Genomic DNA, 26932 nt, shown 5'->3' with positions numbered 1-26932 from the left:
CGGCTTTTTACAAAATCTGGGGAAGGATACAGGATTCAAACTTACTGGTATTAACCTCATTCCTTCTGTCTATCAATTAATACTGAAATCGTTCCTCAAATACTCTTATTTATGAAAATAAGCCAGTTCCTTCAACGACACCGTACTTATTTGAATGACAATTTATTTGTTTGGATTCCGAACACTGACAGGAGAACCAAAAATGGCGGTGTGTGACGTCACACTAATAGAGCGTATTCGGAAAGTCAGCGCTGTTGAATGCGCTGAAAGAGATACGCTTGACAGCGCTGTACCAGCATTCTATGCTGAATTATAGATTAACGTTGAGTTTACGAACGCTTTTTCAACGAAATAATGGTTTCAATGTCTATGGATTAATATAAGAAAACTATAATTGTCTACATGCCGTGGCCCGTGATGTTATTTTCTTATGGTATTTCAACGACAGTTCAAATGAATAATTAGGTTAATCTATTTTATTTTCTCACATAAAAATATCTTTATTTATTGCATCAAAAAGAAAATACCTACATAGTTATTTGAAAAATATATTTTCTCTAATTCTGTGGTTATTCCGTTCATTCTTCCACATCTTGTAGAACAAAATCGTGCGAGAATATATCAGAAACGCACAGTTTTCATGGTTAAATTTTATTATTATATGTTGGTACTACGAACATTCCGCCACGGCTTTATCTGTCAATTCATCAACATGCCTTAAAGAAATCAGTTCTGCCAACCAACAGTTTTCAATGCAAAAATCACTAAATTATATTTATGGAAATATTTCATTAATTTCGATGAAAATGCAATGAATTAGAGAAAATAATGTATAATACTCGTACAGAAGGCTCATTCTACCACTCGTTCATTCCAAAACTCGCCACTTCGTGGCTCGTTTTTGAATTTTGAACTCGTGGAAGAATATCAATGCCTTCTGCACTTGTATTATAAATAACTATTTTATTGTTTTATGTAAATAATTTCCTTGAACAATCTTTTCATACAATAATATTTGTTCGGGAAATATTTTTTTAATAACAATTAATGGTAAATAACATACATCATTATTAATAATTAATTGATAATTGAACAATTATGTTCATTTAATCATTTCTTCCATCTATTACTTCTATAATTCGAGTAAAAAAGCTTTCACCACAATTCAATATTATTCAAATACATAACCGTTAAATGTGAAATAATCAAATAATATTGATAATAAACCTAACCTAGACTGCCTAGGTAGTGCAGTGGACAGAGATGTCGACTGCTGTGCCGAAGCATAGTATAAGTACCGTTCGTTTATTTCAGATAAATCTTGATTATCTGTAAAATCTGTAGTCATGTGACTAAAATATCCGTCCGCTCTCGGATGCTATTGCCGAACGCGCTAAAAGAAAGGATAGTAAGCCAACCACCGTTTGACGGCAAGGAAATAGTCACCAGGGGTCGCTACTGTAGTTGGATTTGGAGAAGTAACTCGATAATAGATGGCACTGAATCATGAGCTATAGATGGCGCAGAAATAATACGATAATTCATTCAGTGGCGTGGTTGAAAAGGGGTCGCATGACATTGCCAACAATTTTTATGTTATTATCAAGTTATCACAAATACACGCCACTGGCGTAAATGCTCATTACAGAGCAGAAAAAATATCAAAATATAGAAATCTTCTGACCACTCTATTTCAAATATTTTAGTTCTTCAAAATAACACCGATTTTTTCAGAGGGCTCCACTTTACGGACCAATTTTTGACAGTAAAATTCGAGTAAAACGTGAGTACAACTAGATGACGCTCAACATCGACAGAATCGAATAAAGCACTTCACTGGCTTACTATCCTTTCCTTATACTATACTGGCCGAAGGTACCGGGTTCGAATCCTGGCTAGGTAGGTCATGGATGTTGTACATGTCCGGTGATGGTTAGGTTAAAGGCTAATGACCATAGCAGTCGATGCCGTCATCGAAAGAAAAAAAAAACCTAACCAAACTTAACTTCACACTGACACTTGACAAAACAACCCCAAGAAATGACTGCATAAACATTCTCTTTCATTCAGCAGAAACATCAGCCTTTCATTTCGCTGCAATCGATGGACTCCGATCAGCCACCGAACGATCCAGCGCTGAATTCAAGAAATGTTTATAGAACCCGATGGATCCATCGTACGCTGCACAGATTACGGATAACATAGATGCGACACTACCTAAAATAGAATCATTTGAAATTAACTCTCCCTGGCGGTCGGGACTAGATCAATGATGAACAAATACCATTTGAATTTTTTTATAAATAACTGGTATAATATGTGATGATATTACATTTTGTGCAAATAAAAGTCGATAGTAGAATAAACATATAATTTATTAGCAGTAAACAAAAATGAAAAAATCAACAAAAAATATACAATATACGTATAACTAAATCAACATTGAATAAATAAAGGAGCATCAACATTAAATCATAAACGATAAATGAATAAATTAGTTTCAACAATAAGAAAATTACTTTCAACAAAAATGAATAACATAAATAAATTGATTTGAATAAATAAATGAATAAATGAATAAATAAATATAAGTATAATTAAATGAATGAATAAATCGTTTCTTTTTTCTCTTTGTATCAAAGATTCTTTTTGCCCCTATTTTGATAGGATCTATTAATTCTTCACTAGGGGAAGTTAGAAGGAACTTGGAAAATTTTGTATCGGTACCACTCATAATTTCGTTTACCTGCTTGCTCCACTAGTGCAAGGAACACCTTATTATTGTTTCACATACTTTTTCCCCCAACATATGTTCATTACAGTTTAAAATTTTGAAGTCCAAATATTTCATTAAAAACGATTTTAAATAGAGGGAAATGCTTTTTTTTCACAAATTCGCGGAATAATATAGAAAAGGTAATTTAGAGAATGCCGAAATAAAAATGATACACATTGCCCAGGTTTTGTCAACTTTCCGTGTTTATACTGCCTTACCTGAATAATATCTATGTCCCCCAATTCTTCACTGTTAAAGGTTAATTTTTTTTACATTTATCACATTGTTTGATCAATTTATCTTTAAATGAAATTTTACAAATGAATCCACACATATAAATTAAAGTACATCTACTAAATTTTGATTTTTGTTCAAGGACTATTAATTTCGGAATGACTATATTTAAATCTTCAAGCACAACACTTTGAGGTAAAGGATATTTTGATAAAACAAATGATTTTAGATTATCCAAACAATGTGATGTCAAATCCTCTTCACAGTTGGAACCTACAGAATGGGAGGACATAAAGTTTTTCAAAGTAAGGCATTTGAAAGAGGACATGAACTGGCCAATATTTGGATTAGTGTTTCTTGCACCATGCCTTCGGATATAACTGAAAAAATTTTCAAGGCAATCTTGATTGAAAGCACCAGTCAAGATATATTTGAAATTTTTTTCAGTTAACAATCTCCTCTTAAGGTAAACGAAAGCTTTTAAAGTCAAAATAAAATTTTTTATGGTAGGTACCACCACATTTTTTTTTGTCATCGTAAAAATACATTTTTTCAAAAATTTTGATTGAGTTTTCCCAAAAGATTTCATGTTCTGATTTAGTCGTTATTGGTTCTTTCAAAAACTTACTCTGTGTATTTCGAATCTTTGATACATTGAGAGAATCGAATAATTTATCCAAAAATAAAATGAATTCGGCAGTGTCTGCTGCTTCGGAACGTAAACTGCATTTGTCTTTAATATCTCAAAAAAGAAAAAAAATTAGTTTCAGTATCATTTTAAAATAAAGATGGATCTTGATTAGGAAGTCAAGTAGAAATTTAAAGAATAAATCATCATACAAGTAGTTCTTTGCAACTCACCCCATTTAGAAATTCTTTTCATTGAACTTCCTACAGTGTTGCTGAACACTTGTGTGCATAGCTTTACCTTCATTTTATTAATTTTTTCAGGCAGAACATGTGAATCTGTTAATTTGGCACATATCTTCGTTGGTGGGTCAGATATGTCCAAATTATAAAATTGTAAGATATGGCTCCATTTTGCTTTTTTTGGGACATCGTTTATAAAAAATGTGCATCTTTTGTCAAGAGATTGTTCCTTAAACCTTTAATGAGGTGAGGAGTATCAAATAAAGGAACAATCTCTTTGTTGTCCACAAAAAAACCAAAATGGTCATGTTCTTCCTGTCTTCCTTCCTGAAGCAGTATTTGCACTGCCTTTGTGTTGGTGGTGCCCTGATCACAAATTGTGACCACAACATCTTACCCAATGTTTTCTAATTCTTTTATGAGTAATTTTATTAGGGATTTCAATTCATAAGAATAAATAGCTCCTCTGCTGAATGTGAATAGCAAAGGTTGTTTATAAGATTTGTACAAACCTTTAATAAAAAAAACATTGGTATGATCGGCTATAACAGCCTTTTTTTCATCTCCATAGTCCTCGAAGCCAACAATTTCGTCTTTATAAGGACTATAGGAGATTAAAGTTTGTACACTCATTTCATCAAATATGAGTGCACAACTCTTTCTTTTGCATTCATCCTATAAACAACCTTTTTAAGGTGCTCCATAATATGAGCATTCACACCAGGTTTAAATTCTAGCTTTAGCAATAATCTCCTCAGAGTAGCACCTGTTGGTAATGCAAACATTTTACTCAACAGGCGATATCCTTTAGGAGATGATTTATATAATGCTAAAGCTAGAATTTTTTCATCAATTGAGAAATAAATTATTCTCCATAAATTTTTTTGCCTCGTTCATCCTAGTCTTGAATTTGTAGAACTTATTGGAGGACCATGTTATATCTGCGTTTCGATTTTTTCAAAAGATTTAACAAAATCCTTTCTCGTTGAGACAAGTTATATTTGGAAACTCTTAGTTGCCTCAACAATGATTTTCCACGACCTAAAAAAAAAGATGATTATTTCAACTGGAATAATTAATGATAAAAAATTTTATTCAATGACAATTGCAATCAATTTGTATGGAACATGGGGGTAATGCCCAAAAATCTCAAGAGAGGAATATCAAGCAACTGGGACTTAGTGAGTATATATGTAATATAATGCAAAAAGCTGTTCTTTTGGGTACTGCAAGGACGGTGAGAAAATTCCTAGGAAGCGAAGGACAGGTCCAAGGATCACGTGTAAGAGGACCAAAAGTTCGACGAGAACCAGGGGGACCACAAGGACCGGACACGACCGAGCTCTACCCTTCTGATATTTTGAATATCTGGGATTGAGTGAATGTTCCTTTTGGCGAGGAGTGAGAAGCCGACGGCGAGGAGAAATCCTACGCGTATAGGCAAAAGTCGGGAAAGTTTTATTGATCCATAAAAAAACTATTGGCGATTACTGAATCTTGAATCCTTAATTTTATACACTTCACATATACACTACACGAATTTTTCATATTTAAGTACGTTTTCACTTGAAAAAAACACTAACTTCCTCCATAACCTCTGTAATGTGCAATCCTAACTCCCTCTATCGTAGAAATGGCAACGTTGCATTCTTCGGCAATGTACCGGTCTGTTTGATATAGAAGGCTTAGATCATAGACCTAATATCAAATGATATAAGGTCTATGGCTTAGATTGTATCAGTACATAAATTGTGTGAAATCAAAATATAACCTTAATATTTTCTTCTACGAGCTACTGTAAGTAACATACTAATGTAAGAAAAATGGTTTGAAACCTTCTGTATAGTTGATGTTGATGCTCCATTTCATTTGAGAATTCAATTTCAGTTGGTTCTATCTTATAATGAATCTTGTACCTAATTTCACAAGAAAAAACTTAAACCTTGTTAAAAGTTCATGTTTTAGCTACTGATTGTTCTCAGAGAAATAATACACAGGTCTAGGAGAGTCGGTATAGAACTACACTAGAAGTCTTGAAAACGTTCTTTCCTCATATAAGTAAAGGGTGTTTTTTTTAGAGCTATAGAACTTTAAATTTCAATGAAACAACGATGGATTATTCGATTGACATTAATTTTATTTATCCGCAAGATTATCTTGTGGCATTACATTTTAAATATGATTTCTGGCATATGACCGCCACGGCTGGCTCGGATCTAGTCCAATTTTCGATGGCTTTTTCCAACATTTGTGGCCGTATATCGGCAATAACATGGCGAATGTTGTCTTCCAAATGGTCTAGGGTTTGTGGCTTATCCGCATAGACCAATGACTTTACATAGCCCCACAGAAAGTAGTCTAGCGGTGTTAAAAAACAAGATCTTGAAGGCGAATTCACAGGTCCAAAACGTGAAATTAGGCGGTCACCAAACGTGTCTTTCAATACTTACCGCGCACTACATTCCTCACAGAATAATTATTTTCGAAATAAAATTGCACTATTTGCAAGAGTTGTTCAAGCGTGGGTCTATTCATGATGAATTGCCAAACCAAACTGATAATAAATCACTTCACAGCTGTTAAATCGGTCGTCATCTTGAACAGTAATGCCAACTTAAAGTTATATACCTACCTCGAAAAAAAACACCCGCTATATATGATATTGAAATTAAAAAAAAATTAAGTATGCCAAGTATTTTTGTTTTTTTTGAAGTGTTGAGATAATAATAATAATGATCTTTATGTCTTATGCTCAATATACAGAGCATATAACAAAAGAAAACGTCAAAATAAACATATTCATTCAAAAAACTCAGAAATATAAAAGCAATTCTTATCTAAAAGTATCGACTTAACCCTTTTCTTGAAAATAAATGAATTTGGAGAATTTTGTACTTCTACAGGTAACCTATTAAAAATTTTACAACCCATATACTGCAGATTTTCTTGATAATACGCAGTACTGTGATTTTTAGGTGCTAACAAAAATTTTCCTCTGGTATTATAACAGTGTTTGACATCATTAACAAATAAATATCTATTCATGAACACATATTTACAAACTTCAAAAATGTAGATTCCTACCAAAGTGAGTATTTTAAAATCCTTGAAGGATGTCCCACATGATTCTCGAAAAGCAATCCCAGCAAATATTCTTATTGCGTACTTCTGCAGTATGAATACTCTCCCAACCTCAGTGGCACTATATCCCAATTCAACACATCATATCTCGAGTGACAGTGAATGCTAGCATAATAAATTGACCTCAATATAGTATTGCTACAATACTTTTTCATGAACCTGAGTGAAAAACAACTATTACGGATTTTAACACACAAAAAATCTATGTGCTCTGTGCATCGACATCGAGAATCCATGACAGCACCCAGAAGCTTTGTGTGTTCAACGAAATGAATCTCGGCATCAGGTATCTGAATTTCATTGTCTATCACCCTTGGTACCCTCAATGGGAGATGTACCGCATGAGTTTTCGAACAATTGATCAATAAATTATTCTTTTTTGACCATTAAAACATATCATTGCAAGTATTTGCAATAGAGATTTTAACTTGTTCTATATCAGCACCAGAAACAAGAATATTAGTATCATCAGCATAACATACTATATTACATGAAGGTGATTTCTTCTTCACAAATTTTGGGATATCATTACTAAAAATTACATACAGCTTTGGGCCTAGAATCGACCCCTGAGGAACACCTGCATGGTACTCAAAACTCGAATTTTTACAACCTGAGACCTACCTGTCAAATGATTCGGAACAGGTCCAGACTATGACCTCGAACACCATAAGAAGTAGTTCGTGGTTAACAAAATCGAAGGCTCTAGAAAAATCTACAAACAAACCCACAACATGCATACCGAAATCTAGATCTGCCACAATCTCATTATACAACTCATAGAGTGCATTTTCCGTACTACAGTTATTCGTAAACCCATGTTGGACACTTGGGCAGTTGATATTGATAATAAAGAATTTTTATCAAAAAATGAAGTCAACAGTTCATTCATCTTGAGCTCATAAATTTTGCCCTACTAGATAAAATACTAACAGCACGATAACTTTCATAAGAATTAGTGTCACCCCTTTTGTAAATAGGTGTTACTATGGCTAGTTTGAGTTTCTCCGGAAAAATAACTGTTTCAATTCTTAAGTTGAGCAGATAAGTTAACAGCTTGCAAAGTTCTAGCTTACATATTTTAATTATTTTATTGGAAATATTATCAAATGCCGCTGAATTTGTATTTTTAGCCTAGCAATTAACCTCAATATATCCCCCTCACAGACAGGTGTCATAAACATGGTGTTATTATTGAACTGGACATCCACACTAAATGGTAGTGAGGTAAAATTCAAAAAATGATCGTTGAAATTGTTTGCCGCAGTAATCTCAGAAATTCTCACTCCGTTTTCCTCAATAACAATGTTATTTAAACTATGTTCCTTTTTCTTTATTCTATCAATAAACTTGCCATGTAGTTTTAATTTCATTACTTGATTGTGCTATTTCAGCATCAAAATGCATTACTTGAATTTCAGATAGGTTTTTCATGTAGGTACATACTATTATAATACCGGAAATCCTCCTTGAAACGTTAATCTTGTTTGGCTAGTTCACCAAAAAGGCTAACAAAGTTTCTGATTTTTGTCAATTCGGAACAAAGGACCTTATTCTGTGTTGAATGAGAGTTAAATTTATTCATGGGAAACGATTTCTCATAATAATAATGAATAATTTGAGGAAAAAAATCGAACGACATATTGGGACTTCATCCCAACTTTCTTGATATAAAAAGATTTGAAAGTCTCAATATTTTCAGCACTTTTCACTCTGGCATAAATTGTACGCTTATGTTTTTTCTCTAAAATACTCGATTTCAGATTTATCAAAATAGCACAGTGATCAGAAACAAGGACATGGAAGTGTTCAAGTCGGCACAGGCGCGGATCCAGTGGGGGGTGAACTGGGGGAACGCCCCCCCCCCCCAAATGGCCCAGCCACCTCTTAAATTTTGCCGACCCTCCTGGAATTTGACATACTAAGGCTCAAATAATTACAAGATCAGCAAAAATCTTCAATACATTTTGTGAAAATCCATATTAATGAACGGCAAAAAAAATTAAGTCCCAAAATGGCGGAAGTGTCTGGGGTCCACATTTTTAGTATTTTGAGTATCTAAAAGTTCCCCCCCCAAAAGTAGGGCCTTGATCCGCTCCTGAGTCGGCTTCAGAAATGAAGCTCGAGGCTGAAAAAACCTATGAACGCTTGACCTATTTGGCCAGTTGGTACTGACAAGAACTTTCTCAAACTCACTTTCTTTTATTAATTCTTTGAATGAAGCAAAACCTCCTGGGTATCTGGACTTGACTAATTCACATCTTACTCCTGTAAAGTTTTTTACCTAAAAATGTTTGAAGTTCCTCCACAGTTGTTGATGGTTTCAGAATGGACCTTCCACCGAAGATGGACCACCATAATTTACCACCACAAGTGTCCTCTGCGATCTAGATCTCTTCCTATATTGAATTTTCCATTCCGATTTATCTTCCTCAGATTTCTCTCGTGGAACGTCTTTTTCCATCTCGATGTATTTATTCATCAATTGTATATCCTTCGACTCTTGAATTGCTTTGTTTACATATTTCGATGTAACCTTATTCTTTGTTGTTTAGTATTACTACTGCCTACTGTAAGCGCCGATCTCTTCTGCATCTGTGTAGAGTTCAGTTGCTTCTTTACACTTTCCCGATCATTAGTTGACGCATTCACATTAGAAATCCTAGCACCCTAGCAGTCGGAATCAAAACATCCTTATCAATTATTGGCACCTGTTTATGAATTTTCAGTTTTTATATTCAATGTGGTTATTTGAACATCTTTTTCATTTAATTTATTTTCCATATCGGAAATTTTAGTTTTCAGAGACGAAGTATTTTCCATTAATGGAAGATTTCTCGCCTGCAATTCTTCAATAATTTAAATCATCAGATCCTTCATCGTAGAATAATTATTGAAACCACTTGATTTTTCGAAATTTTCACATTCCTTTGTATCGGTGACACTCTGGAATATCATTGATTCCCCACAGCTTTGCCAGATTTTACCCAACAACTTTTCACAAAGTTGTTTTTGCAATATCCGCATTTAGAAATATCAGATTGGGGGGCAACGCTCGCATCGACCTTCTTATTAGACGATGATATTAGAAATTAACAGAGGTGGCTTGTCCTATGTGGCAGGTGAGGCAATGCCTCCCAAATAAATTACCAAATGAATTCTGAAATTACACGTATTAATCGAATATTTTATTAATCCATTTCAACCTCAATTTCACATCATTCGGCACGGCACTGGGTCTCTGTCCCATAATTTTCATCTCATTTCCTCATTAAGAAGTAGGTAAACGGTCTGCGGCATGCCTAACGCGCTTCCTTGTCTAGCGCTTTATCTACATCGGCGCGGCGAGAAATCGAGAATATTCCTACTCATTTGAAGGCGAAGGCCTCTAAAAATAGATTTGAGGCATGAACATGCTGGAACTGCAATTATTCTGCACTATTCGGGAAGCGGGCAATCGGGTTAGTTTTCGCTTTGTTGTGATTCGCTGTATCTCGTGTAAGTTTATCTCCGTGTTATTGTGAACTTTTTCCGATAAGATTTTCCATTTTATTGATCGACTTAGGTAATTCCTATCAGAAGGTGAAATTTATTCAGCGAGACCGAGTGAGTCATCTCAAATGGTATATGAAAATATTCGAAGTACTTGTTTGTTAATTTTTTTAATAAATCAGCAACATTTTCGAGTCATTCCTATGAATATATGTACGTGAATTTTACATAATTAAAGAAGTAAAGTGACCTGGGTACCGATTCATAAAGATCCCTAGGGAGCTAGGGAGAAGGAGCCACGCCCACTCTGCTCAAGCCCCCGATATAGATGCAAAATTACCATAATTTGTTCAATTGTTGATATTTAGATGTATTTTTCATTTTAAACATAAATTTTGATTCAATCGTCATATTCTAATAAATTAAAAACCATTTTATGATAGGCAACTTTTGATACAACCTACAACGTTGTCAGTTCTTAGACGAAAAAAATTGACTTCAAATCCGCTGCCTTGGACCCAGCGGTTTTCATTGCGATACAAACTTGGCAACGCTGTGACATAAACGACATTCTCTGTGACAAATGTCAAAGATGCACACGTGGGGTGTCTCTTCAAAATTCGATTATTGGTGTTATTATAATTTATAATTAGCTCATTTTACTGCTTATGTCAAATACAGTAAGTTTATATATATCACTCATGGTTTATTATGGAAAATCTAAATAAATGTATTGAATTGAAAAATAGATCCAATGTAATATGTACATTTGGCAATGGTGGAATTATTGTATGACAGTAAAAGTGACCTCGAATTACTATCAAAATATAATTTAAAGCTTTAGTTATTGTTATCCATTTGTTTTTTCCATATTTATAGGTGCTAGATTTATTTTAGATTGAGATAGACATAAAAAATAGAAATTATTTATTTTTCTGTTAATGTCACAGAAAAATAGTTCAAAGTTCGCCCTTCAATTTGGCAACGTCGATCCCCCTTCTTCCTACTTTAATTAGGGCGGAGCGTAAAATTTGGCTCCTTCCCCCTAGCTCCCTAGGGATCTTTATGAGGATACGCTAAAACCACAGAATAGAGAGGTATTGCCCTCCACCATCGGTGTCGGGCTCTTTCTCCAAAAATGAAAATGACCGAATGCAGTTTTTCAAAGAAAACATGCTGGAATGCGAAATTATCCGGTCATTTGGATGCACGAGTGTAATTCGGGGGAATATTTCCCGAATAAACTGTTACATTACTTGTCAAACTGATGTAGAATGGAATTGCCATAGATTCGAACTGTGTAAGATGCATAGAAACTATGCATCTATGAACAGAACAATTATCGCAGTGCAGTTTCGCTTCCTACAATGCAATTATCGCTGTAATTTTCGATAATTGTTCTCCACATACATAGAATTTTTGACAGGAGGATAATTGCATTCCATTTATACAGGGTGTTTCCTAAACATGCGGCAAAAATTCAGGGGGTTGTTCCTTGGACTATTTTAAGCATGTTTTGTCCTTGGATGATTTTTGAAAAACCTCTTTGTTTCGAAGATACAGGGCGAACAACATTTTTCATATTTTTAAAATTAATAATAGTTTAAATAAAAATGCGTACCGCACTGTGTTTACTAAGTAGGTACAATTTATTTTTAAATTTGTTTAACAACATTCCAATTACTAAAAACGGCCAGTTTTTTGACTAAAAATTGATAAGTGCAGATGGTAAAGGAATACAGATTAAACACGGTTTTCATTTGAATTCGTTTTGTGATGTATTATTATTATTATTCGTTTTTGAAAGGGTTCGGCAGTCAATGAGGAGAAGATTGGATGCTTGTATGCTGGCTAGAGGTGGTCATTTTCAACAGTTTTTGTAGGTTGAGTTGAATAATAAAATGTTATTATCTGAAATTTTGTTTCCCCTATATCTTCGAAACAAATAGGTTTTTCAAAAATCATCAAAGGACAAAATATTCTTAGAATAGTCCAAGGAACAACCCCCTGAATTTTTGCCGCATGTTTAGGAAACACCCTGTATAGAATATTTGACAGGAGGGAAATATTCTACAAAACGTATGTGTGTCCTATTCTCACATATGCATCAGAAACCAGAGCCGATACATCAACATAAAAAAGAATAATGAGAACCACAGGATGTGGTTCTCACACTAAATCCTCAACACACTGAATTCGACTAAAACAACTTGCAATCATCAACATAAAGCAAAGTTTGGGATAACAACTGTGAACAAATATCATATTTATGAAGAATATAAATAGAAGTGGACCCAATATAGATCCCTGGGGAACACCAAAAGACGCAACGAATTCAGCCGATCTAAAACCCAAACATCGAATCCAAAGTCGCCTATTAGTAAGGTAAGATTAAAAAAAAAGAGTGAAACTCTCAGTCAATCCAAAGGAGGACAGTTTTCCGAGAAGTATATCAGGGTCCATTCGCTTTAGGGAAGTAGGTATAAATAGCATCAACTTGAGGTCTTGAGATGAATCATATAAAGCAGAAGTGATGTACTGAGTTATACACGTCAAGTTTGTGATGGTCGACTGACCCTTAATGCTGAAAATCCGAGATTCGACATTTCACGTGAGCTTAATCAATATTATAGAGTAATCTTTCGAATACTTTACTGAAGTTGCTCAGAATAACAATCGGTTTATAGTTTTAGACCATATTTTTGTCATTTTTTTGAAAACAGGGCTCACTCTACCCCCCTTCAAATTATAGGGAAACAGTGTACAGAAAGAGATAGTCTAAAAATAAAGGTCAAAGGTCTAGCCATAATAATCGCACAGTCTTTAAACAGGAAAGATAGAATACCGTCTGGTCCCGAAGTCATATTTGCCTTACATTGTTTGAGGGATCTGAGTACATCGTCCTCAGTTATCTCAGGAATAGCCAGGGACTGCGATGTCGGAGGAATCATTATGCTGGTAGTTGGAAGAAACAATGAAAGCCGAATTAAAAAATGATGCAAACGCATTGACTATGTCCTGAGGAGCTGATTCTGGTAATTCATAGAACCAGGAAAAATGAATTGCCCCTTATGGTGCTCAAATGACTCCAAAACTCATTAGGATTTCCAGATAAATCGGCTTCAGCCCTCTGAATGAAATCAGCTCGCTCGCTAGTAATTTCTGTCTTCACACACTTGCGGAGATCCCTGAACATATCTAAGAAACTACTATCGCCGGTTGACTTGTATTTGCTTAAAAATTTACTTTTTCTTTCAGCTTACCAATAATATGAGCTATGAATCAAGGCGGGTAAGAGATCTTTTTTTCAGATAACATGGGTACACATTCTGAGAATACACGATGAGGCACATTATGAAAAGCGCCCAAGCCAGATTAATGTCCTTCATTCTTCAAAAAAATCCCAGTTTGAGGTTTAGAGCATGTCATAAAGGCGCGACAAATTAGCTCTGCTGAAGTTTTAACCTTCAAAACTGACTTTCTGAAACTTGATCGGTTTACAGTTCGAAGCTACAGAAAATTCTAACGGTGGATGATGCGCATCTATGGAGTCGAGAGGAAACAAAGATTCCCGTACTACAATAGGACATTTACTGCAAACAAGATCCAATAACCTTTGGTTGGAATTCAATACCCCATTACACTGAGTAAACCCGAAAACGTTCTGAAATTCTCGATGGCCTCGACTCTTACATTGCGCAAAGTAGTTTCTCTGTGAGTGACATAATCTGGTATATTGAAATCTCCTAAAATGATCAAGTTAGCGTTATCATCAAGGTCACATGGTAGCATCGAGATTGCCTCTAGAACATCCTCATCAGATGCAGTATTTGGTGGTATATAAATAATAAAAATTTAAAAGTGAGAGCCCCGGAGACCAATTCTCAAACCCATTATATTAACATTGGGAAATGACTCTTTTTTGGGAACGAGATCGATGGAACAAGCCATCAAGTTTGATCTCACCACAATCAATACTTCACCCCATCTCGACTTACTTGTAAGGTCAAAAATGCGATCATTTCTATACAGAACATACATATCATTACATATTTCGGAGTCAATAATATCAGATGATAGCCAGGTCTCCGATAAACATATTATGTCATATTCCTTTTGAGCAATGGAATAAAAAATATCGTGTGTCTTGGACCTAAGGCCTCTAACATTCTGATAAAAACACTCAATGTCACGTGAATGATCCGCTGCAATTTATACATTAATTGCTCTTTTCTGGTTCTTTTCTTTTTTGTTTTCACAGTCACAGCAGAACTATTTTGACCTCTTAAGAATTTTGAAATATCAATACTGGAATAATTTTCGACTAAGCCAACTATTCTAATTTTTGGTAGAAATTTCTTTACATCTGGAATTTTGTAGTCAGTTGACAGTTTTTCATTAGCTATCTTCTTGAAATTTTTGGCACCCTCGGGGTTATCGCAGTCTATCAGAATGCCTCCATCTTTAATCTGTTTTACTTGGGAGACTCCCAATTTCAAATCGATTGGATCAATATTTCTCATTATGTCAAGCTTGGTCTTTGAATTCGCTTATACAGCATATTTAGGCTTAGTGACCTAACACTAGTTAACAATGTTAGAATAAGTGGGAACTTCATTAATAGGTTGTGGTATAAAACACATTTTCGAAAAAGTATCATTAGCCTGTTGAGAGATTTTATTCATCATTTCATTGAACATCTCTTCAAATTCGCTCATCAATTTGGTTTAGTTTGATATCAACGATATTCTGTATATGTTCATCATATTGATTGCGAATCTAATAACAATCCGGGTAATAACAGCAAAAACCCGGCGATTTCAAACATTGTAGTAGCCGAGGAGATTCCAACACATTCCTCCCGATAAGTTCTAGCACATATGCCGGAGCATATTATGCTATGCGATTTACGGCGATAAAATTTTCATCACAATGACTACAAATCGACATCGTTCATAATACAGTTTTGTACCGAAAGTACAGAATTCCGATTGTATAATTCCCGAAATACACTGTCTGAAATAAGCACTTCAAAAACCGAAAAAATTATACGAGCACCATGTGTACACGTTCAACGTTATCTCAACTCTTCGTAGAATTCTTTTAATTACAAGTGAAGGGTGTTTTTTTAGAGCTATAGAACTTTAAATTGCAATAAAACAACGATGGATTATTCGATTGACATGAATTTTATTTATCCGCAAGATAATCTTGTGGCATTACAATTTAAATATGATTTCTGGCATATTATGACCGCCACGGCTGGCTCGGATGTAGTCCAATCTGGACGTCAAATTTTCAATGACTTTTTCCAACATTTGTGGCCGTACGTCGGCAATAAAGCTAGGTTGACATGGCAAGTGGATCACAGCTGTGGTTCAAGAATACATGGAAAACGTCCCGTGTCAACGGAAGAATCGTGCGAATATTCACGAAATGAACGATTTATCCTAGTTGACACGGGTAGTGAAGCACAAGCGAGGTTGGTTATGTGTAGAGATCGACTCGTGTCAACGGAGGAGTTGTCAAACTATTCTCGAAACGGACGGTTTCGCAGCCGGCACGAACGTAAAATGGGATATCAAACATGTTAGATATTTAACGTGTTGCGTGGTCTTGGAGCGACCATAGTGGAAGTAGACATAGGTTATTTTCGATTTTTTTTTGTAATGAATTGAGCTGTACTAGGTTTGTGATACTTTGTCAAATTGATTTTTTTTTGTTAAATACGACTTTGAAAATATTTCCCAAAACATGTTATTGGGATTCAACGGATGAAATAAATTTTTACTACATGTACGGAATATTACAAAATTCAATTAAAAGCTAGGCCAGCACTCATTTCATAAATTTTTTTGGTTTCACAGGAACACTCAAAAATTAGAAAAATCTCATCCTAGCACATCTCTATTTCGATTTTTCTTATGAAAATATGTGTAAAAATTGTGCTGCACTTATGAGAAGTTGTGCCACTGACATTTCCGTAAAAAAAAAATTGAAGAAAGTCAGTCCTGCACTTTCGTTTTTCTTCGGCGAAAATTGATTCAGATACTTTAGCTACGTTTGTGCAGTTGTCTTGTTCTGATCAGATTTTCAAGAATAACTCTACTTTTTCTTCAAAGGATGGAAATCAGTTATCAGTAAATTGTTTGAAAATCTGACAGACATCAGTCAGCAGAAATATGTATATAGTAGCCCAACTATACAGAGTGAGTCTTTGCAGGTACATATATTTGAACCGAAGATTCCCGAAGTCAAAAGAAACACTTTTTTCTTTACTATTTCTTCCGATTCGTTTTTTTTTCTCACTTAGTAGGTATACCGGACTTTGATGGAATTTCATGTTCGGAAAAGATTCATCATGTCAGTAAAAACCATATTCATTTCCACAAATTCCATTCCATTTTCGAGATATAAAAGAAAATAACATTTTTTTATGGATTTTCAAAAGCTCATATTTTTTCAACCGAGCCGATTCGGAAAAATGGTTATGGAAAAAAGTATTACTACTGATAAGTTTATCGAACAATGAAACTCCACCCATAAGGCAATGTTTATTGATCACCCTGTATGACGGTGTCAATAATGGTTTATGAATTTTCTCTATGAATTAATTATTTGTGGTTACGAATTCGAGAAAAGTGCACGTACAGGGTGATCCAATATTTCCGAAAATAGAAAAAGTCCGGATCTGATTTGTTCGCGATTTCAGAAATATTGAAGGAAGGCGATAGTAGAGTGACTACTCTTCAAAATTTGAAATTATTCGGTCGATTAGTTAAAGAGTTATTGAACTGTGAAATTTCACTTATGAGATTAACATCACCCTGTATATAGCAAATGGCGATCTTGATATGAGTCCCCCATGATGACCTCCATTTATGTATCCATTTGTCGCATTCTTCCCGGGATACCCTGCATAGTGCATATAGCCTAACTATATAAAAATATTCTCAGACAAAAACTTTTGTGAAAATATTAACGGCAAGAGAAAATGAAAAAGCGAGATTCCTTGGATGAAAATAGAGCCACAAACGTTTTGCGATTGATCAACAGAAATCACATGTTTAGAAATTCGGAATGAGATTTAATTCGGTCATAAACAACAGGCAGAAATACCGACAAAGTTAATTCCCATCAAAAAGGAGCCGCATCATAGTCATAAATATCTAGATTGACGCAGAAAGACATGTGCAGTCATCAGGGTTGGTCGGCATTCCTTTGTGCCGACGAAGAAACAACATAAATTTGCCAAATAGGTTATGGCGATACGAATATACGTCGTTTCATCGCCCGTGAATAAGGCGTAAAATCATAGGTCGCAATGCACTACCCATGTCAACCTAGCTTAACACGGCGAATGTTGTCTTCCAAATGGTCAAGGATTTGTGACTTATCCGCATAGACCAATGACTTTACATAGCCCCACAGAAAGTAGTCTAGCGGTGTTAAATCACAAGATCTTGGAGGCCAATTCACAGGTCCAAAACGTGAAATTAGGCGGTCACCAAACGTGTCTTTCAATAAATCGATTGTGGCACGAGCTGTGTGAGATGTTGCGCCGTCTTGTTGGAACCACAGCTCCTGGACGTCATGGTTGTTCAATTCAGGAATGAAAAAGTTAGTAATCATGGATCTATACCGATCACCATTGACTGTAACGTTCTGGCCATCATCATTTTTGAAGAAGTACGGACCAATGATTCCACCAGGCCATAAAGCGCACCAAACAGTCAGTTTTTCTGGATGTAACGGTGTTTCGACATACACTTGAGGATTAGCTTCACTCCAAATGCGGCAGTTTTGTTTGTTGACGTAGCCATTCAACCAGAAGTTCGCTTCATCGCTAAACAAAATAAAATGGACGTAGTGTGCGATACGTATTCCGCACAGAACCATTATTTTCGAAATAAAATTGCACTATTTGCAAGCGTTGTTCAGGCGTGAGTTTATTCATGATGAATTAATTGCCAAACCAAACTGAGAATAAATCACTTGACAGCTGTTAAATCGGTCGCCATCTTGAACAGTAATCCAACTTAAAGTTATATACCTCGAAAAAAACACCCGTTAGCTGCATCTTCTCGGTTATTGAGACAATGGGTTGGTCTGAAGGAAAAAAAGGAAAACTTATGTATTTAATAATAGTATCTAAGTAATATCAAAATAACATGGAAATCGATATTTTCTATTAACAAAAGTGACTTATAACCACTTTTTGATATCCAATTTCAACATTGGTGCAGTAGAATTGTCTGCGCAGAAATTTGAATTACGAGACTTCGTTCTGTTTTTTCTGCTATTTTCAGATCTAAAAACGGATTCACAAAATTTCGATATAGAGGGTGTTGTCTCAAAGATAATAATAATAATAAATAAAAATAAAATGTATAATACGTACATTTGCCCTGAAAAGGCGAAGATTAGCTAAAGCTACTCTTGACCTCAACTCTTAACCTCACACAATCGCTTCATAATTTTTTCCGTACCTGGATTTTCCTTGTGATCATTAAGTGATTCATTTAAGCTTTAAATAAGAAAGATGTGCGTCAAATATAAAAGAAATATACTGCGTGGTTCGCTTGTTATGATCTCGGAAAGAAATGAGCAAAATTCATGAATCACCCTGTATCTCGGTAACCAAGGAAGTCAGACCCAATAAATGGGGTATATCCAGAACTAACTTGGTGTCCTCTATTCTCTGTTCTAATTTTTTTTAATAATGAAACACTCTGTATGAACTATATAAATTACTGAAAAAAAAAGTTTTAGAGTTTTTTAAATATCTCTGACAGAAACCAAGATATAGCGAAATATTTTTCAGAAAAACTGTGTAACTCGAAAACGAATCAAGATATCCATAATCTGATTTATGAGATCGGGTGTTTTTGAAGATTTTTTCTCCAAGTCTAATAGTTGTTGAGATGCTCTCAATGAGCATCGAATTTCAAATACCCTGTATGTAATCTTTTATAGTTCACTAAAAAAACACAATTGTAATGTTTTGGTGAGAATGTGACGTTATAATTGCAAGCTGTAAAACGAATATAATTCTATAGCGTACATTGTAGTGAGATCCACAAAATTTGAAATTTTATTTGTTCCGACAAAAACAAACCAAATTCTCTTGTTCGCCGCTTGACTGGTGCTTAGAGGCCTATTATCTGCATTATTCGAAGTTTCAACTGGAATAATTTGATTATTTCTCGTTATCCGAAATACGCTAACCATGAATAATAAGTCTGGAGATAATGGCACGCTCACTGCTAACTCACTTTTGAAAAAAATTACGATAAAACTGGTGATGTTTGAAGGGACCAGCCTTCTTGTGATTTTAAGGGGTTTACTATTACTTCACTTGTCCGCATTGTATCCTATGGCACCCATATATTATCATTACTTCTATTATGCATATGATGATAATCGCACTATTACAATTTATTCTGATTAATTTGAAAAATAATGTATGTATGTAAAGTATTTTTTCTTACATAGAAGTAATATCTAAACGAATGTTCTTTCTTTATTATGACAGACTTGAGTGAAAATCAAATTCATATTTTATGAGTTTATGGATTTAAAATAATCCGGAAATATGGTAGGCATATATAAACAAAATTGAACATATATATAATTGATATTTTTCTCAATATTCAAAAAGTTTATTAATTCGAAACTATAGAAGTGCAGTGGAAAACATTTTGATTCATATTTTTTCCCATTCAACGCTTCAAATTTTTATGAAAACATAACTTGGCTTGAAAAATATTTCGATAATTAACTCTTTCGCTACCAGAACTATTTTAATTCTGAAATTTTTTTTTCTCATAATGCAGCCAAGAGAAGCTCTAAATATGAAACATCTTTCATGAAAAAAAAGAGAATCTTGTTTTTTCATAGGAAATAAAAATATCTATAATAATGGTCATATGCGTAGTGAAAAATAAAAAAATTATCAAAAAAAACAATAAGATTATAAATAAATTAATAACCTCGGAGATAATAACCATAAAACAAAAAATAGATTTTTCGTTCGAAATATCACTGTACTGAAGGAAACAATTCCTTTTTTGATTGAGTAACAGATCATTGGTAGTAATAAAACTACGTTTTGAAGGACGTACAAATATGTATTTCATACCAATTTCAATAGCAATTCATCTGTGATATTTTTTTTTGTAATACTTATTCGATTGGATTTCGTTCAGAATTTATTTTTTCGTTTCACTCTCCACCCCTCAATGGCGAATTCTTTCCACATATTTGTTCCTCTGAAGTTTTACTGAAATCATTCTCGTTATATTGATCATCTTGGAACTCGTCTTTATTTGGATTTGCAGATTCTAGTAATTATAATTGATAAAAAGAGGAAAAAATTACCGTCCACAAGTTTTTCAAACAATTCTATCAGGTTTCTATTTTGAAACTTCCTTTTGTATGAATACACTGGATCTCTCTGTAAGTAAAATATAAATTTTGTTACCCTTGACTCAATTTTTCCATAATTGTATACCAACGATTTTGATATAGATATGTTTGTAAAACTGACTGCATTATGGAGACATTTTTATTGGATATTGAAACTAGTGCCTTCGAAAAATTCTAAGAAGTTTGTAATGTAAAATCCAAAAATCCTGAGCCTAACCAGCAATGAAACAGATACCTATACCACTTGTCAGTCCACTTTCGGACACTTATGGTTGCCATGATTGTTTGAATTTAAATTAAGTGATCTTTATCGTTAGACATGGCAACTCATTGTTGCTGAGAAGAAAGAGAAGATGTATGTTTTATATTATTTAAAGAATAAGTTTTTGAATCAGCTGTTATTTGTAGCTTGGCCGTCGCCAGGATCGGCTTACCGGACTTTTTGCTGGGGCGCCAAATTGTAGTGGCGCAAAGTCAGTTAATAAAATAACGCATATTTTTTGACACAAAATAGTTCCGTGGTGAAAATTCTATTTTTTCTCTTTGTAGTGAATTAAAAAAATCACCAAGAGCAAATAGTACAAACAGGTACTTAAATGCGCCTTTAAAACTGCGTCGCCTTTTTACTATAGAGCTTGATACTTCAAGGCGATTTTTGATGAAATCAACTAAACGTTATATGATAAATTGGACAAGGTGATTTTGAGTTCAAAAAGACGATTTCATATGAAATTGAAAAGATGTCTGAGAGTAATGACAGAGGCTTCTTCAAAGAAAATTCAAGAACCCGCAGCTCTATAGCAACCAAACCGCATTTCAGATTTTACCAGTGAAAAGTTTTCCGGCAATATCTGTTCCGATCAGAATTTCAATAGGACATGTTCTTGTATTTGATAGTCATTCATCCAAGGACTCTCTTAGATAGAATTAACATTACTACAGATTATGGGCTGATCAAGAGCGTCAAAGTTACATTCATATCGTTTGTTAAAATTTTCCAGTCTAATTTTATATACAGTATGATTTTAACTTCAGACTTGTCTCCTCCAAAAAAAGTATCATAGACTCAGACTTAGACACATTAATGTAACATGTTGGCCTTTACATTCTGTTTTCACTCTGCATCCCTTTGCTATAGGTATGTCCAAATTTTAAGCTTATGTGACAACGCCCTTTGGATGGCAAAATTTTCTCTTTCTCATTGATATTCATCGAACTAGTTTATGTGCAGTTTTCACTGGAATGGCTACTGTAACGAAATTGCACCTCGTACATAAAAGAGGGTTTTACAAAAACTCTGTCTTCGGGGGTGAAGATATGTTTGAATCCTTTATTGTCTAACAAGAGCAAACCCAATTACAAGATAATATTTTGTTATGAAAATAATTATAGAAATAGAAATCTAGTTACCCAACACAATTTTGAAATTTTTTTTTTCAAAGTCATAAAGATTAACAAAAATAATTAGAAGTACATAAATCCACAGTTGCCCGACAAAATTTTGAAATAAAGTTTTTCACTAAATTCTAAAGTTCAACAAAAATGATGAGAAGCACTTAAATACATTATCTGGCACAATTTTGAAATAAAGCTGATTTTATTTTACAGGGTGGCCATTTGAAAACGAAACAGACGAGATTACAGACGAAATAAAGTTTTTCGATAGAAATGCTCGGACAGGTCGATTTCTGTTTCGAGGGGGACAACTTGAGATGTAGGTTACGGACGCATAGCGCTTCAACCCTTGCTACTACAACCCTCACCCCCAAATTTTGAATAGGGAAGATGGGGTGAGTGATACCTCATTTGAAAGGTATTTTTATACTGATTTCAGCACAGTAATTGTTTTTTCATTTTATGCATTAGTTCTCGAAATATTCTTAACTAAGTATCATTTAGATAAACATGTTAATAGGAAGTATGTTTTGGAATTAGTGTCGAAGTTTCAAGAAACCGGGTCTGTGGCTAATAAAAAACGAAACATGGAACTAACTAACGCATGAATATTTCGAGAACTAATGCATAAAATGAAAAAACAATTACTGTGCTGAAATCAGTATAAAAATACCTTTAAATTGAGGTATCACTCACCCCATCTTCCCTATTCAAAAATTGGGGGTGGGGGTTGTAGCAGCAAGGGTTGAAGCGCTATGCGTCCGTAACCTACATCTTAAGTTGTCCCCTTCGAAACAGAAATCGACCTGTCCGAGCATTTCTATCGAAATTTAAAATTCGACAACCGGGAGTCTGGACTGATTTTTCGCAGGCAACCCTATACCACCATGTTCATAATGAAATAATCTTTAATTTTATTGATTTTGATTAAATAGTCAGACCGTTGCAAAATGCTAGTATAGAGTGACCTGTTTATACCTGGCAACCCGAGAGTTGTGACCGGAAAAAAATAGGCAACCTAACGTTTGCACATTCTATGGGCTTCATACTTTCGATTGGTATAGAATTTATCTAATAAGCAAACCGGTGGAATATGTGATATATTTATTGACATGTTAAATTAAATATAAAATACGTTTTATCAAATGAGCATCTCGGTGAAGGTCGTTTTATATCGGGATCCTATATTCTATAAGAGAGCACATTTCATTGATTTTTTTACATATTGTATGGATTGGGGATTTGGTGCCCAAGTTTGTTCTGACTGATTGTAAGTAGAAGCAAGACTCCCTTCTGTCACTCTAGCGTGGAATATGAAAATTGAGTTCGTACAGCAGATCAGGACAGTCTACCAAACCATGTATAATTTTATATACAAAAAAATATATCAGAATAGTATATTTTTATTCTGTTGAGATACAGCGAATAATTCTTTTGACAATTTAACAGTCTTCTTCGTATGCATACAACATACCGAATCATAATTAGAGGAGAGATGGTTACCTGATGTGGCAGGAGATGGCTTATCTACATGTATCGATTATCTTTCTTGATAAACAATAAAATTAATTTGAATTTAATGCGGAAAATTCAAATAGCTACCTCTGCAGAATACGCACGTAGGTGATTTAATTCTTTAATTTCATTTTCAATGTTTGAATTTAATTTTTATCAAAATATAACTCATACTCAGATATCAGTCTCATTTTATCCATCCTTTCTTGAATGAGAAATTAAGGGAGCATCATAGAGCTGACGTCTACATTTTAGTCTAACGTCACCAATCACTGCAAGAAGTGTTTTTTATTTCATACTGATACATTACAAAGGAATAAATGCTTAGTTACCGTAACTATAAACATTGTCATAACTCCCTTGGGAGTTAAACAGGGCAGTTATAGATCTTTAACTCCCTCTAAAGTGTTCACAAAAACAAACCGACAGTTATCGGATTTACCACTAAAGTTGTTACCCGAATTGCAAGGATTTTCTATTGAACGGTTGTCACTGTTAATGACTGTATTCAAACATGAAGTTGTTTCCCTTCTTTCATCTGACATGCCAGCTAACATTCTTGCAGTTTTGTTTTTCAATTCCATGCTGTCGGCCAAATACCCTTCTGTCACCGTTGAACTTCGCCATCCACCATGTCTCTTCAATGTTGTCATATTTGCTCCTGCATTGACCAAGGCAGTCGCAGAAGTCCTTCGCAGACAATGTCCTGTGAATGTTTCTGGATTCGGCAATTCCAAAAAACTAGCAATTTTGCTTGGAATTTTCCCGAATGTATTTTTTCCAACCGGTTGAACTGAGCAACATTACAGTTTCACTCGTGTTTTTACTATCCATATGGTTAACTTCCATCCACTGCAGAAATTTTTCATATTCCTTTTTGTACTTAAGTTCTGACTTTATCGGTAGTAGTACGGAACGAGCTTTTTCAGACTTTTCCAACAAATCTCTTGAAATCTCAATTCTCTCTGAGTTTGCATTCATTTTCACAAATTTGAATATGATGAGAAACACGATATGACAAATATTTACAATGTTGTCAGTGACATTTCCATGGCAACCATGCCTACTTAATTCTTAATAAAGATAATTCGTTTTGTTCTGAAAACCAAAATAATTTGGTTTTTATATTTCATGCAGTATGAAATAAAATTAATTATCTATCTTGTGAGTTATTGGATTTTAACCACCTCGGGCAACGCAACAATCCCTCGGGACTTACGTCCCTCGGGATTGAAATCTGTTGCCCTCTGTGGTTAAAACCCTCATAACTCCCTTGATACATAAATAACTATTATAATTGAATAAAAATCTCATTGACAAAATTCGTTGAAAAAATTCGATAACTTAAAGCATTTCACCCATTTCTATATATGATGATTCTATATTTTTATTCTCTTTGAAAATTACTCAAAATAGCGTAACTGATGTGAGGATTGCCTACATCTCAATGATATTGTAAGTAAAAATTTTTCATGAGGAACTGAAGAAGGAAGTAAATGTCGTATTTGAGAAGATGTAGTAAATTGGCGTCTTTTTGATGTATATTTTTTGATAATATCAAATAAAAACTTAAAAAAAAAACCAATCTTTAATCTTAGGCCGGTCGTTTCCCTGAACATATCGATCGCTCTTGCCTAGCATTTCATTTCGTCCCAGTATCTCTATTTATCGAATTTTGAGCTAGCAATGGTCAGAAAAGACCGAGGGAATTGAGATTCTGATTATTGATATGCAATACCAATCTCAAGTAACGTGCTAAATTTCAAGCTGATCATATTCAATTCAAAACGACTTTATTCTTCAATTAGATACAATAAGGCGACATTCAGCTTGAAGCTACTCTTACATGTAACCTCATCATACCATCATCAGAGAATTTAAATAAAATAAATTTTCATTACTAATGACAACAAAAATAAATATTATAAGCATACGCATATGCATATGAATATGAGTATGGCCACCCAGAATGCCCACCAAAATAATAAACTCATGTAAAACATAAATCATTAATTAATTAATTGCAACCAATCTTGCATGAAGGATAGACCGCACACCTCATTAAAAAAAAAAAACTAAATCACAACCAACAGTCATGAATGAAGCATGCAATGTTGAATCAACCACAGAATCATCAAAACAAAACCATAGAAAATTCATGAAGAATATTGTTTTGAATATGAGATTCATTTCACGGCATTTAGACAAATTTTTTTTAATCTCATTTATTAACACATAGACGTTGAACCATTATTTACGTATTGTTTTGAATATTATTGTGGCAATTCGATTTGATTGGGATGAGATTTTGCGTGTATATTAGGACAAATAATTTCAGACAAAAGTTGGTGTTGAGTTGATCACGCCATTAAAATTAAAGAAATTCAAGCAAATTATCGAAAAAAAATGAGAAAAGCATTGGGAGTTTTTGAGCGCTTGTTCCTTCATGCGCCATTCGCACAATTTCAAATGGTCACATCAATCAGATTCAATATAAAAATTTTGACGTCTATTGTAAACATTTCTAGGCATGTTCTTCATTGATTATTCCTAAAAAACTACCTCCTGCCTAATTTAAAGGTTCTAATTTGGTCACATGTTGTGATAGCCAACACTTACCCTAGATCGCTACACTGTCTTCCGACGAGATTTTGAGAAGACAGTTGAAATGTATGAAATATTAAGAATATCTATGTTCAGAGGAACTCTCTCATATTACTTTTTGATAATAATATTTAAAGATATTATACGTACCTACATAGTTTGATATTTAATAATTTAATAATATCGAGTTGCAATGAGACTTTTTCCTCAACTCTATGATTATTAAATCATATTTGCACTTCCTTTCACAGAATAATTTCAAAAAATTCAACGTTTTTTTCACTTGGCAAAGCTTCAGCTGAATTATCAATTCTCGTGAATACATTTTGAGATATAGAACTCTCCGACAGAACGTTATCTCATTTACAAAACAATTAAAATTCTGACAATATTTAATGGTAATGATTTCATCAATATTTTGAAACAATCAAAAGCTTATCAATTATCGAGAAAGAGCTATACATATAATAAGATCAA

General features: G+C 34.1%; 1 protein-coding gene and 1 long non-coding RNA gene across 4 annotated transcripts in view; one reads left to right on the top strand and one right to left on the bottom strand.

Annotated features, from left to right (window-relative positions):
* Window positions 1-1689: 1689 nt before the first annotated feature.
* LOC123672223 lies at window positions 1690-26803 on the bottom strand. Of its 3 annotated transcripts, XR_006746232.1 has the most exons (4): window positions 26606-26803; window positions 23811-24123; window positions 20894-20969; window positions 20482-20795 (listed from the first exon to the last, which is right to left on the bottom strand). It is a non-coding gene; the product is annotated as an uncharacterized LOC123672223 (long non-coding RNA). The 3 variants fall into 3 exon arrangements; XR_006746233.1 differs by lacking the exons at window positions 20482-20795; window positions 20894-20969 and adding an exon at window positions 1690-4921; XR_006746231.1 differs by having other exon boundaries at window positions 20482-20969.
* LOC123672222 (putative serine protease K12H4.7) overlaps window positions 5622-26932 on the top strand; it is a 30961-nt gene continuing 9650 nt past the window's right edge. The window contains exon 1 of the mRNA XM_045606238.1: window positions 5622-5677. The gene's annotated coding sequence lies outside the window, so the exon portion shown is untranslated. The remainder of the gene's footprint in view (window positions 5678-26932) is intronic.

Source organism: Harmonia axyridis, chromosome 2 (assembly GCF_914767665.1).
Source record: "Harmonia axyridis chromosome 2, icHarAxyr1.1, whole genome shotgun sequence".
Classification (NCBI taxonomy): domain Eukaryota; kingdom Metazoa; phylum Arthropoda; class Insecta; order Coleoptera; family Coccinellidae; genus Harmonia; species Harmonia axyridis.
Note: the sequence above shows the minus strand (reverse complement) of the source record. Positions and strands in the feature narration are given on the sequence as shown.